The sequence below is a fragment of the Hippoglossus stenolepis genome, chromosome 9 (genome assembly GCF_022539355.2).
Source record: "Hippoglossus stenolepis isolate QCI-W04-F060 chromosome 9, HSTE1.2, whole genome shotgun sequence".
NCBI lineage: Eukaryota > Metazoa > Chordata > Actinopteri > Pleuronectiformes > Pleuronectidae > Hippoglossus > Hippoglossus stenolepis.
Genome location: NC_061491.1, coordinates 4,970,714 through 4,986,213, shown reverse-complemented (window position 1 = coordinate 4,986,213; position 15,500 = coordinate 4,970,714).

Here is a 15,500-nt window from a genome sequence, read left to right as displayed (position 1 = left end):
TTATTCTGTATTAATCAAATTCATTTTAAATGTGCCTTCGTCAGATCTTGTTCAAGTTTCAAGTAAGCACATGTTAAGGACTTAATGCTCTAGTTAGCTCAGGATCAATGGCGTTTTTTTAGCACTCAGGCACTTTGCGTGGGGAGAGCCTACACTGGATTATTCTGGTGACTGAAGTCTGCTTGGCAGGAGAAGGCGAGGAATGGCTAAGGTCCAAGTCATTAAAGGAGATATATATATGCTGTAGTGCTCCAACACTTTATGGAATTATGAAGCAGAGGATTGCTGTAAATGAGGAGACAGGCTTGTTAAAAACAGGACCAGAAACAAGCAATAGGCCAAGGTCAGAGGATATAGAGTGTCGTCCATTTGTTTTGACATGCTGGGAACGACAGATGGGCGAGGGTCAGGAAGGAGAAGTGTTATGATAAAAATCATATATTATCATTTTTATTGCCACAGCTTAATGCAATTTCCCAATTTTAAGGTGTAATGCACTCACAGTGGAGGGGCTGATGAAACTTTGGCTCGCTGATACAGCGAGAAGCTAATTCCCTAAACTTCACTGGGGTTTTTGTCGGATATTTCGTCACCCATTCACCTGGATATTTGACATTTCTAGAGACTGTCAAATAACCAGCCGGGGACGGTTGGTTGACCTGGAGCGAGGGAATCATGATTGACAGAGAACAACACATATTTAAGGCACAGCATGTCCATTTTCATCATGTCTGTGTGTGCCTGTTATGCAGCCACAGAAATACTTGGACATTACCGGGGACTCACATGTAGAGAACATCAGCAGATATGCAATTAATCAGCACGTGCAATCAATTTCCACAATATTTATGCAGTGTTTACTCAGGAAGTGGCTTTAATCCATAAAAATGCAATGACTTCCATCAGATGCACAACCCCCTTCAAATATTTAGCTGTGTACTACCGAGTGGAAGTGGAAGATGAATCGGGCACAGTCTGTAATGGCCCCAAAGAGTCCCATCAGCTACATCTGAATAACACCAAAGTGGTCCCATGAATACTGATGGCTCATATCCAGGGAAGCAGGTGGCTGCAGTCCAGATATTGATTTGATTTCTCAATTTACTGATTAGACTTTAAAAAGACTTGACTTGCAAGACTGACGTGAGATCATTTACTGTCCATCCTGGGTGTTCGCACAGAAAAAAATCTGCCAGTCTGTCGATTTTTGTGCCAGTCATGCAGTTAGAATCAATGACACACCTGTGTGATTGTAAAAGTCTCTTCAAAAATGGTCCAGTGCTGCCTGGCATTTATTGACGATGTAATTTGTCCTTTCCTCTGTGATATCAGAGAGTAAACACATGCAGGATATAATAAGCAACACTCCATCCAGACTTGTGCTCAGGAAACGTGTCTGTACTTTGCTGCCCAGACAACCAGGCTTGTTCTATGGTCGCAGTTACTTGTGGTCCCACTGAAAGGCAGATATGGAAAAATGCCTTGAGTGTAAAATAAAATAAAGCTAAATTACATCTCCTATAGAGGTCTTCTCTAAATCCAGTGTGTAACAGAGAGAGGCTTTAGCTCCCAGGCAACAGTGAAAGAGGAATAAAGGCCATCCCATTTCCTTGAGTGTGTGGGGCAGGCAAGTGATGGAGCATTCGCAGTTTCACATCAGAGGCGGAAGGTGGGAGATAAAGAGGAGCCCTATAGGCACTGTCTCGGATGTAATGATGCAGAGAAAGAGAGGGAGAGAGGGAGCAGAACAACAGGTCGGTGAGCAGCCTCTCACCACAGGAAGCTGCTGAAAACCTGTTATCCCTGATAAATGAAGCAACCCTGTGGTGCAGTCCTTTTAATTAAAGGATGAACGGACTCAGGACATTGCCAAACAAAAAATTGCTAGATTTCCTGATTATAACAAGCATTGTCCAGGTGTGACTTCATCTCCAAGCACGCTCTTTCCCATCATGTGGTGATGTGGAGCGCTAATGTTCAGTGTGTTGTCTTTTTCCTCCGTTGGGAGGGTTAGGAATGTGGGTAAAGTGAACAGACAAAGGACAAGAGCGAATGCAAACAACAGCACAATAGCAGCCATGAGATAAAGATGAAAACAAGTCAATAATCAGCGCACATGCCAATCGGAAGCAGTGCATGCTTGTCATATGCTTGTTATCACTGTGTGGGGGTGATATGTTCAAAAAATCAGAGGGTGTTTGTGGTTTAAAGCCCTTTGGCCACAGTCTACAGTGGAGGTGCAGCTTCATGAAGACATGGGAGTTTCAGTACAAGCTCAAGTTGTATATTTCTGTTTTATTAATGCTTGTTTTATTAAGGGATGAAGTTGATGCTGATGTTTCTATCCCATTCATGAAAACCTGAATTCTCCAGCCTTATGTAGGATTTAGAAAAAAGACCACAGCAACGCATTTTCATTCATACTAGCATGCTGTGTTCATGCTTCATCTTCCTCCAAGGCGATGGTAAGGGTCCAGTAGAAATAATCCCACTGCTGAGGTTCAGTGATTTCTGGATCCAAGTGCACACACTTTCTCTCTATCTCTCACTCTCTCTCACACACACACACACACACACACACACACACACACACACACACACACACACACACACACACACACTTTTTAGTATAGATAAACAGGCGTACAGATGGATGGGTGGAGAAACTGGCAGGCAAGATGACAGGCAACCGTAACGGCTCAGGAGAACTAACGAGGTGATTATAACGACAAAAAATTCTGGGGACGTCTGGTGGGCAGATGGAAAATGACAGGTGAGGGAAAAGGAAAGCTTTTCGAAAATCTGTTGCTGTAGAAATTCTCAAATAAATAAAAGTGTAAAAGTGCAGCTTTCCTTGTTAGGCCTTTGCATTGACTTCCCTTCATTATGGACAGCTGAACAAAAACCACAGTTTTATATTAAAGCACTTATTTTCTTATACAAACTTTCTAGCAATTGATCCACAGCATTTTACCCGTGGTATGTGTATCTAATTTTCTTTATTTAACAGCTGAGGAGGAAGCCTGGTGTCATGATTCTGCCGTTGTGGCTCTGAACTTTTAAAGTGTGAAAGAGCACTTTGGTTGTGTTTTATGGACTCTTTGGTGTTTACTTGTGTTTAGTTTTGTGTTCAGTTGTTTCTGAGTTGTTTGAGTTCTCTGCTTTCTGTTTTATTTTGAAATGATGTCCCTTGTGTGTCTGTACTAGATGAATTTCCTGTCTTTGTCCTGTTTCCCAGCTCCTGTGATCGTCTGCACCTGTTCCTAATGTGTTTCACCTGTGTATATAAGTCTCTGTGCTTCCCTTTGTCTTCGTCAGTTCGTCATCTTTCGCTCGTCATCGTCTTTCGTTGTCATGTTTCCAGTGTCTTCTTGATATCAGTGTTTCGAATGTTTTTTCAGTTTAGCCTTTTTGCAGTCTTTTCTGGTTTCCAGTGTTTTTCTGTTTGTGGATTATTTTGGGACTTGTTTTCAGTAAGTACCTTTGCCGTAGTTAAAATACCTTTTTGTTTTGTTACCTGAACCCTGCTTCTGCATTTTGGATCCGCCTGCACGCCTCATTCTTGACACCTGTAAAGTCGAGAGAGATTTTATAAGAACTATAATTCTGCCTGTGGTCTTTTAAATCTTCCTTATGATTTGATTTACTTTTTTATTTATTGTTATGGAAGGATTTTAACCAATCAAAAATGGTTTTAATTGGAGACTTTTAACATTTCTTTTAACACTTATTGTCCCTGCGTGCCGTGCCCCTCGTATATCACTTACTCAGAGTGCTGCATTTTAACCCCAACCTTACCCAAACCATGACGAATTCATGCCTAAACCAAACCTTAACCCGACAACAATTTACAAGGTCAATTCTTATGCTGGAAATGATCCTAGAGAGGCCACAATAATCAGTACACACACACACACACACACACACACACACACACAGTCTTGTCTCCATGACTTTGTTGATTTGAAAACTAACCTAAACCTACGACGAAACCAACTCCTGTTGCCATAAGTGGACAAAAGAAAAGAAATCTTCTTTTGTTGAGGTTACCTTAGCCAGTAGCATTCCACTGTCGACACACATGCAAACCAAGGTAGCTCGGATAATGTATGATAAACAATTCACCCACATGTATACATAAGGTTTCTATATTTATGAAAAAGAGAATCAGAATTGAGCACTAAAGGACTCTATGTGCACTTAGCTGTGATGTCTGGATTTCTTTTCCTTCTCTCCATTTTCCACACATCTGTCTCCTCTTCGCATTGCTAAGTGGCTTCTTCACGGCTCAGGATGTTTGTTTGCACCATGTTTAAAAAGCATATGGTGTTCTCCACCTTACATGTCACAGGGGGCATTATTACTGACAGGATGTATGCTTTTCACAAACAACGTGTCAGATTAATCATTATATATTCATTTCACTGTCTCATGGCTTGAAACAGAGTCAGAGGTCAGGAATGTGTATGTGTCATGTGTCTTTAGATTGTCATTGTCATTGCTTTTTTATTTACACTGATGAATGTCTTGCTTATCTCCCTTCATTAAAAAAAACAAAGACCATGTCTCACACTGTGAATGTGCCCCGTGTCTAAATTGGCGAGATGCTGATAATTACACTAGACTACATGCAGGATTAATTGAAGCGTTTTGGGTTTGCGTCGAGGGAGGGAATACAAATATTTTGCATCTCTCGTTCCCACTGTTAGAATCAGGGTGCAATTGGTGTCAATCATTCCCTCACTATTGATTTTGAGGCTGAAGAAAGTTGTAAAACCTCACAGCACTCGCTGCAATATTTAACTTCGCAGCCAATGTCAGTGTGCTCGCTTATCTTTCTAGCGATTGCTGGAGGTACATTTTCAAATGCTGTTTGATTCCAGAGGGTGTGGAGCTGGCCTTTCTCTCCTCAATATGTGATCAAATGTATGGAGATTAGTCAGACCGATGGGATATATTGGTACAGGTTTGCAGGCCGTGATTTTACGTCTTCAAAATCAATTGAGAGCAATCATCACTTACCTGTCAGGCTCGCCGGGCCAATCAGCTGCCTAACAGGCTCTCAAAAGGCAGTGGGAGCACCATGTAAAAATCAAGAGTGTCTCTGGTGTTGAGAAGTCGGGCAAGTGCAGGCTGAAGTGAGTGGCTGTGCAAGTACTTGATCATCTTTAGATTTTATGAGTAGGTCATAACTTTGTTCCCTGTTTGCGAGGCTTTTCGTCAAACCTTCAGACAATCCAGTGGACTTACTGTGCTGTGGTGTCTGGCTATGATGGTCGTTCACTTTCATATACTGACCTAACCATCTTAATAAAGCAAAGATGCTTTTTGTCTATATTACAGAAAGTGCAGAGGTGAAAAAGTAGATCTTGAACTTCTCTCTTATAATACTTGTTTTCTGTGTCTTATATTATAATACTATTGCTCTGCCTTTTCATGCGAATAACAGAGTGACTATGAGTGGCTCTCCTCTCTATGGCAACAAGTACTTGATGTGGTGTGTTTATGACGCTTCGAACACGCGGCAGATACAACAATTTAAAAAACAAAACAATATAAAAATAAATGAAAAATCTCCTGGTGAAAAAGCAGTGTCATTCACGAAGAAGACACAGACGAAGATGTCTCGAGAGTTTGTGGTGATAAGAGCCAACACCAGTGTTTTTGTGTTGTGAAGAAAATCACGTGATCTCCGCAACTGAATTAATATGTTACTACCTGTCTCTGTCTGCTGCACCCGGCTGCACCACATCTTGTGAACACGTCTGTGCAGAGAGCCTCCCAAGTTTGTGAAAAGTGAACTGCGGGTAAAGTCCAGACTCAATTCTCCTGACTTAATCCGCAGGTCATGTCAAACGGCTCAAGAGTGTGAAAATGTTAATAGTGCTGAATAGGGCTTTTCCGAAACAATTTAAACTGGTAGTGCCAATACAGCAAAAGTACACAGTTAAGCTTTATCACAAATTTAAACTAATGTTGATTTACTCAGACGATGCCCTGCCACATGCGCCCTGGTCAGCTGAGCTTTGTCTCACTGTTTACCACACGTTGCAGGGATGTTTTAAGGCATTTTGACCAAACTGGGCTCAGTAACCACAGATATTGCCTATCTAATTACTTAATTATGAGTAAAGTAGTGTCATTTCTTTTTAGTGAGTAACCAGCAATTAGTAATATATCAGATTTTTTTATTTTTTATATTCGTTCCTCACTGGTCATAAATGAGGAAATATCACCAAAAGACAATGAAGAAAGAATGAATAGTATTGGGCCGAGCAGTGGCCCCTGGGGAATCCCACAGTTAAAAGTAGAGGCAGGATAAGTGATACAAACAACATGCTAGATTTTGTCTGGTTGATTGGAGTGTACGGTCTGACCCATAAATACTTGTGAGCGACAGGGATGTTACAGGAGACTAAAAGTAAACAACACAAGCTCCCCTCTTTTCTCATTAACTGATAAAAATTGCACAAAGGGCAAAGACCATCTTGTTGCTTCAGTGGAGCTGTTCAGGCAAACTCCCAGGTGTAAGATATGTGTTTATGACCCTCTCCCCTGGTCCCTGCAACAATGCTTTCATAAAGTTGTTCCCATAAATAAAAAGGATCCTTTATCAGCTTGTCAAGTTGTAACTGCGACTTTGTAATTGCTGATATGTTGACGTTTTTCTTATCTTCCTAATCCTCCTCCGCTTCTTACCGCCTGCATCCTTCATTTATCACAGTGCTTTGCAGACACACACTGTGCTCCTGTTATTAATTGGGGAATATTGCGCCCCTCCCTCCTGACATTTAGGCAGGCTTCATGAAAGCAAAATCGTTAATCCATCAATTTCCCTTTTCCTCCCTCCATGTCACTGGGTCTATCCTCAACACTTGTGAGAAGCTTTTATTGTCTTCATTTGTCTGGTGTCCGGGAAACCTTATTTTTAGAAGGACATTCTTTACGGCATGGCACAAAGGCACATAACTTACTCTGGCTGAGCTGTTGTCGACATATAATGCCCACCATGAAATGAAGTAGCTCCCTTCTTTTGTCTAGTATTATGAAACATTGCATGATTGTATCCTTACCCTTCGACATTGAACTTTCCAGAGGGATTTAAGCTTAGATCCCACCGACTGAGACAGATATACCATTTTAAGGTGCATTTAAGGGTCATATTGACATTTTACTGAAAAATAGGTGAATGCAAAGACCTGGAATGGAACCCAAAGAGGTTCCAAACTGGTATTGTGTGTGTGTGTGTGTGTGTGTTGAAGGTGTGGAGGTGGGTGTGTTGTATGACCAATGAGGACTAAGTACTCATGTAATAATGACTATTACAGTATTACTGCAAGGGAAAATATTTCATCCCATTGCTATTCTTGAGGGATATATATATCTATATATAAATGTAATACTATGTGAAATTACATTAAATTACATAGCTATCTATGCAATAATATGAGGGACACAATTGCTATTCAGTGGATGAAATCCGCCCCTGTACAGCAGTAATGACAACTGTTCTCCTGAGCTATAATGTCAACATGTTGGCGGGCATCATTGCTGCTGATCCTACTGCAAGATGAAATAGTTTTCTTGAACAATAGTCTCTGTTTTTTGTGTCAACACAAAATGTCACATGGAAAATCGTGTAACTTTCATTCATTCATTTTGGATGCATTCATTTTACACAAGGCAAACATTTTGTATTATTTTTACAGCCTTATATCTTACTACTCACAACAAGCAAACATCCCAACCAACATTATGTTTTCTTTATCTACAGGTCAGACATCATTACTAATTAAGTCAGAAGGTGAAAGACAGAAAGCTCAGTCTCTGCTCTGATGAGATGAGCAGCACATGCAGACAAAGAGGATAATAATGGATGTCAAGGCTGGTTGTTCATTCTGACAAAACCCAACTCCAGGCCGCCATTTCTCTCTGACCCCAATTATCACCTAACTCAAGCGCTGAGATGTAATGTCACAATGAAGAGGTTTACACTGCAGCATACTGTATCTTCATCTGTGCAAGTCATTGCATGTTCACTCTTTCACTCTCAAAAGCTGAACACATGGCACTCAGTGAAAATCAGTTTTTAATCATGTGAAATGTTCCGGATAGTACTGACTTGGTTTCCTTATGCACATGGAATCACACTGAAAACCCTGAAAAATGAAAAAAAGCTTTAACACAGCAGTAAACTACATTAGCGGTAATAAAAGTAACAACGTGATTTGAGAGCGTTGGCTGCTGGTAATGTCACCAGAGAGTTCAGCCCATGTCAGTTCTGCAGTGCAGCGTCTTTTAGGTGTTGGTTTTATGCGATCCAACATTACTATTTTGGTTCAGTGTTTCTACACAGCCGTTTTCAGAGCTCTTATGGACGACTCTGTACACTTCCTTCTCAGCACAACTCAGACGCAGTTAGCAGCTAGCTGGTGAACATGGTGGAGCATTTCTTACTGTAAGATAAAGATATTTCCCTCAAGGGAAATTGTTCAATATGAGTAAAAGAAGAGTTAATATTATTGATATATCAGAAACATGACTTCAAAATAAAAGTTGAAATCCTGAAATACTTAAACACAAAACAAACTGTATGGGACTGAATCAGTAGCATATGTGTTTTTTCTTCCATGTCAAATTGTCTGCCGTGGAAAAAAAGCCTAAGGCAACCATCCTCCTCGCACATTATGGGCAGTAAGAGCAAGACTACCTCAGCCTTCAGCCACAGTCATTCACATATAACACCTTTTGGGCAAAATTATCTCTTTTAAACTGGAATTGTGGAAGTCATAATCTTCATTTTATGGACATTTGCAATTTGTTGATCTTAAAGTCCAGACTGAATTGGGAAAGAAAGCTTTTAGGTTTAGGTTAGCTCTTTGCGCAAGTGTTTTATATGAAGTTTGAATCTCTGTGTCCGTCTCAAAAACTCCTGTGTGTGTGTAAGGTAATTCCACTAACTCACTAACTCACTGGTTTTGCCTCATTAATGAGAAATACATTTTTAACCCCTAAGTGAAAGGAGAAGGTTTCCAATTTAGGTTCTTTGCGGATCATTCTTTCCTCCTTATACTACAGCATGACATTTTTCAATTAGCCATGCAAGACTTTCCCTATTGCTCTGGCTCCTAACTTCTGCTTAAAGCCGTTTCCCTTTGAACTGCACTTTTTTACTTGCAGGGATGGATCCTGCAGTGTGTCCACCCACAGACTCAACGAGTAAATCCATTCCAAGTCATACAGGGGCCAAGTGTTGTTAAACGTTGTGCCACTGCATTTCTTTGGGGTTTGGATTTGGAAAAGCTGCGGCTTTGACGGTCCACCGCTCAAGTCATGTTCGCCCCCTAGACCTCAAATCCATTGCATCGATATTTCCCGCGCTGTGTGTGCTTCAGTACTGCCTTGGGTGACTGCAGATGTAATTAACAGGCCGTGCGTGACCTTCTCTTGAGAAGTGCACAGTGAGGATTTGTACAACTTGATAAGACCTGCATTTTTATTTACCTGACAGTAAATCACACGTTTTTTTCCTCATTGTATTCGTTTATTATTTAATTTTCTTTGTAACCACACAAAGAAACCAGGGGAAGACATTCGGCTGACACACACACATGGGGTTGTAAGCATACTGTATGGTGTGATGTATGGTGAAAAGTAAACATCCAGCAATTAATACTGGCCTTTTAAAAACAATTACATTGATCGCTCCCTTCCTGTATTTTCAGATACCAAACCCTACCCAGTTGGGGCAGTGTGCCTTCAACTCTTCAGGCTGAGTTGAACATGTCTTCTTCTATGTCTGAAAACCTATTGCAACAGTTGGCAACTGAAATCACCACCAGATCATTTTGATCATTACATTTTTTTATTTCAACTAATGTACTGACCCATTTCAGCAAGAGCTCAGTAAATTATTCAAACTTATATATAAACCACACACGTGAACGGTAATAAAGCAAATTCAGTTTCATTTTATGAAAAACATTGACTATAAAATCTGCTTTATGGACTAGATTTTAGCAAGCTATTATAGGCCTAAGAGAAAAATAATTAAAAAAGCTGTTTCCTCAGATAACAGAATAACTCCTGGCAATCCTTTTACGACTATATGAAAGAATTCTATAATTTGCATATTAGAGTTACGTTAACTTTTATTTTGTTATTGCTTGCATGTTTTATGGTTATTTAGGTTAATAGGAGTTGTCATTCTACTTTCTTCACAACCATTAGCTGTACATATTTCAAAAATGTTCAGTATGTTTACCGTGTAACCACATTTCATTGTAAAACTGAGACTGGTGAAACTGCTACAGAAAAAGTTAAAGGATCACAAACATTATTAAAATTCATCCTGAGGGAGACATGAATGTAGCAAATTAACTGAATGGTGATCATTTCAATTTTAAATTCAGTAAAACTGTTAACTTCATTGTGGCATGAGAGGAATAGTCAGGAGATCAGTGACGTCAATGGAGTTCATCCTCTGGGCAACAAGAATTTCTGTATTAAATTTCATGGCAATGCATCCAATACTTGCTCAGATATTTATATAGAAGTGGGTCCACAGACAGACCAACAGTGCCATCAGAAACATGCCTCAAATGTTATCTGCATCTTAAACATGGTGTAGTTTGAGTGGAAGGATCATGATCTGCTGCAAAATTTGTATTTTTCTTTTAATTTTGCTCTTTCATATCTATTAATCAGAAGAGAATCAAGAATAGAATCATTTTATTGTCATTGCACAGTGTACAACGGAATTCAGCAGCAATCCTTAAGGTGCATAGTATAAATAGAAAAAAAAACAAAAGACCCAGCATAAACAGGTACAAAAGGTGCAATAAAAAAGAATGTATATAAGGTAGAATTTAAATTGAAAAACAGTGCGGCAGATAAATCTGTATTTCATGGCTGATAAATTGAAGCTTATACTGAAATGTTCTCAAAATGAAGCATCTTCTTTAAGCCAGAAATATCAAATACGAGTGGAACATCAGGTTAAACCAATCTGTTCCTCTGAGAATTATTTGAAGGAAAGTCGAAAATCAATAGAGGTAGAAAATTATTTCCCTGCAAGTGTCAAGAAAATATCCATCATATTTCGAACTATACTGGAAAGTATAAAGATGAAAGCTGTACATGATTCTCATTTCACAGGAATAGAACATGTGGCCATTTCTGAAGACATTTTGTGTGGGGTTATTGGTAAACTACAATTTTTTCTTTTACTTTTACTTGTGTTGTTTAATCTACTTTGTGAATAAAATGTATTTGACAACCGATAGGAAAGATGCCCCAGGTTTTAAAAACCTGGATTTTCCTTTTAAATATAATCAGACGCAGCTCATAAAAAAAACATAGATTTTTGATTTTTTTTTAGCCCCCATAGGAACTCGACACACATAACCATATACAATACAAATCACAGACGTGTTCTGATGCCTTTACAGTGAGTCTGTAAAAATTGCATGAACCTGCATCCTGCCCCCCCCATTAGTGTTTAATAGGCTTCACCTCCACCTGGTCAGCTGACCTGACACTCCATGTGGGCCTGAGGAGCCTCCTCTCATTATGCAGTGGCATGCAGAGCCTTGGCAATTAACTTCAGTGCACTGACTGATATGACTGGCAGGGCTTTGGTGACATCTCGAGTTGGGGGGGGCGGTGTGTGTGTGTGAGTGTGAATGTTGTCCACTGAAATGCTCATTTTAATACACTAACCAGCAGCCCACCTTATAGTGATAATCACTGGTGCATCAATGCAACGGAGAGTAAACCCACCATGATGATATGGCCGGAGGTAATAGTTATGTGTTAGCATGGTGTTTTCCATTCAGCACTGATGAGAAATAAAGGGAACAGCCCTGCAGACTTGTTTTAGGCTGAGTTTAAGCTAATGTGACCTGTTCGTCTGTGACCTGGTATGTTTGGAGGGAGAATCTCTCGATTTTTGTTGTAGTCATTACAAAGAGATCACACACAGATTCAGGTTTCATTTATGAAGTCCAGGGCTTGGGGTCATCACCCACTGGCTAAACGTATGCAAAGTGATTGACAGATACACTATAGAGAGGAGAAGACTTCTCTCTCCTCATTGGTTTAGCTTGTGCCATCACCCCTTGATCCAGTGGCTGGATGTATTGTTGAAAGTGTCAGCAGAACTGGCTCCCTGTGCCAAGCCCCCACAGAGCAGGCCTGATAAGCCAGTTTAGCTTAATGTTGAATTCAGTTAACTATAACTTCTGTCATTCATGTGACATGCACTGGCCCTAAAAGCATTTTTCTCACACACAAACACAAGTAGGCATAAAATGATGAATACATTTTTAGTGTCACAAACCCCTGAAACTGACTTTTTCATGATCAGAATTTGAGCTTTTTGGCCCAATAACATTTGGAAAATCTAGAGGAACTGTAAGATTAAATATTTGTATCCCATTAATGTGTGCAGTGAGCCATCAGGAAGTGAGAGGTCAGAAGTCTCAGGGGCGCAAGCGACTGAAGAAGGTCTTTAGTGGAGAATTCTCGTTGCGGTCATACACATGGTCCTTTGCTTCACACATTCATGTTGAAATAATTGAACTTTAGCGAAACAGCGGCGTGTGAAATTCCCCGAGCTGTGTGCGCCTCCAGATGGTCTTGTGGACCCACAAGAGCAATGACAGTAAACATAAAGGGATCCTGCGCCAAACCTGTGCGTAATGTGACAATAAAATTCGCTTTCCGTTTGGTGTGAATGCAGAATATTTTACATGCTCGACTGGCCCTAATAACACAGAAGCGTGAGGAACCCCACAGAAACAAGGTGAAGGCTTTGTGTGAGCAGGAAAGGGTGCCATCTTCAGACATGATTGTTACGTGTTAGATAAACCTGCAAGACAGTAGTGAGACCCTCCTTAGCAGCTGGGCTGAAAAGAGAATGGCTGGAAACCCTCATCTATGCACAGCACGTTTCCTCAAGGATCTGGCCAGTGATACAATTCCTAAAAATAAAAAAGTGACTCAGAAATACAAGATATTCTCCTGACACTAATTATTTTTTACTGTTATTAAAAAAAAAAAAGAAAAGAAAATAGTCGACTAACATGTCCCTCAAGGTTATCTCTTCAGCTTTATGCCTCTTTATGGACAGGGTGAATAAAAAGTGTAAAAATGGAACACCAATTAATTCCTCGTTGAAGTAAAAGATAAGCCATTGTGAGTGGGGTTCGACACAGTGATCATTAGAACTGGAAACATGCCGCTACACCAGATGAGTTGTGAGCAAGTCGTTTTGACAAGAAGCAGCTGTGGGTGGCTTCATCATCATCACCTCCATCAGTCTCAGCAAAGAGGCAAGTATGATATATGAGTTCAATAATTTAGAAAGGCCCTTGAAGGGTTTTATGGTCCTTGATGGGAACAACACCAGGAATACACCCTGGCTGGCTGCCAATCTGGTGACAGAGATGAATTAGTTTCTGATTACAAATAGTGGCTACAAACCGGAATAGCCACACAACTATGGGACTGATTGAAGGGTACTGATTGCACACTTTGCTTAAATCTCGGTCAGCAGGTGTGTGTTTTCTATTTTGTTCTACATCTTTAAATATATACTCTTGCAAGATATCACATCTATGTTTAACCACATAATCGTACCCCATAGCCATCATCATGTAAGTAAAATAAAATAAAAATAAAATCCACCCAAAGACATTCTGATACTAAGCATGGATGACGTTCCAGGTCAAGATTTTATCAGATGACAATTCTTTAGGAAAAAATAGGCTTTCTATACAACTTTAAAACTGCCTGTTCCAGCCACCTCCAGATAAGGTTTCAGATGGATTCTAGATGTTGACAAGGTGTGAATGTGTCTTTCTAAGATGCATTTGTAATCTTCCCTACTCTAATAGTGTTACTACAGTAAGTAATCCAGCCAAAGATCTACCTTCTGTCTGGTTTTCTTAATACATCTATGGTCTTGACACTTGGTAGTTCTGGGTCAATCTGTCAGTTATTAGGTAGGGCTGGCCCAGAGACTGTGTTTATAGATGGACAACATGACAGCCCCGCACAAGTAAAGCCACAACAGCTTCATCCCTCCCTGGTGGCTGACTGCAGTATAGGTCATAAATCCTGCCCCCTCTATGTTAGCAGATGGGACACCAGCCAAACTAAAAAGTCAAAGTACTTGTCAAGTAGACATTTTCCACATATGGAGGATGTAATTTTAGGTTGTTCTCATTACACTGTTCAAATGCTTGATTTTAATTAGCTAATTCATGCTATACAAAAAGTGACTGACTAAGCTGTCGAAATGCCTTGAGTGTTGACTTCGATACGACATCTCCTCTGCTTGAACCACTCAGACTCTGGCTCCAAATGATGTCACCAGTGCAGGTCTCCAGGAGTGGAGACGCATTGCCAATCTGTATATACAGTCACTGGGTTGGCCTTGCAAAGCAAAAAGAACAGCTCTGGGAAAGGCCTTTAGATCAAGTTCCCTTCAAAGAGCTCTTACTCCCATTACCATTACATGGGTCACGTGTTACCATGTAGTAATCTGTAACTAGTTTGGTAGGATTTGGATATATAAATTACCTCTACACCTACATACAGTATATCAGTAAATGAGAGACACAAACTAGCACGTTGGTAAAACCTAGTATTGCTCAATATATTACATAAAGTTTGTTTTCCAATCAAAGCTTTATATATTCAAAGCAGTTATAGTGATAGTGCGGTGTTGTATAACCTGAAAAGATTATATTAACTTATAAAACCCTAACCTGTATATGAATAATATACATTTATTTTGTGCTCCTACGGTGCCCTTGAGCAATGTGCACACACTCCAGTGCATCGGCTGCAGCTGGTTTGAGGCCAAGTGTTAATGTGATTCAAGCAAAACTCAGCTCATTGTAAAAAATACTGTATTGTGCACTTTTTATTTAATGCAAAACTTGATAGATATGGTAGCTGATATGGGTTATTTTTTATAATAGAGCCACTAATTTAGATAGGCTACATTTGTATGTCATAACATTTTGTACAGGCAATATTTACAGTTGATACTTTAGGGAATATTGATTAAAGTTTCAGCACTAGGAGCTGCCTCATCTTGACTGTTTGGTCAGATCTAATTGTCTGGCAAAAGAGAAAAACACAAATTCTCAAAGCTCTGTTGTCAAATAACTAGAAGTGTTTTCAGAAAATAGTGTGTTCATGTAGAAAGCTATCACTCATGGGTGGATTGTTGTTCTTTCTAGCTCCAAGCCATCTTTCAACTTTACTGTTCGGTTGAGTCCCACAGCTCTTATCAACCACTTTCTGAGCTCTAGCAGGAAACTGTCAGGCCCATACTAATTCGCCTGAGGTGATGCAAACTTGAACAAAGGGTGCTTTATAAAAAGTATAGAGATGTGGAGAAAGGGCTTATAGGTTATAGCCGCAAGGCATAACAATCACTTTGATTAATATCTTAAATATCTTAAAACATCCTAACAAACCGACCG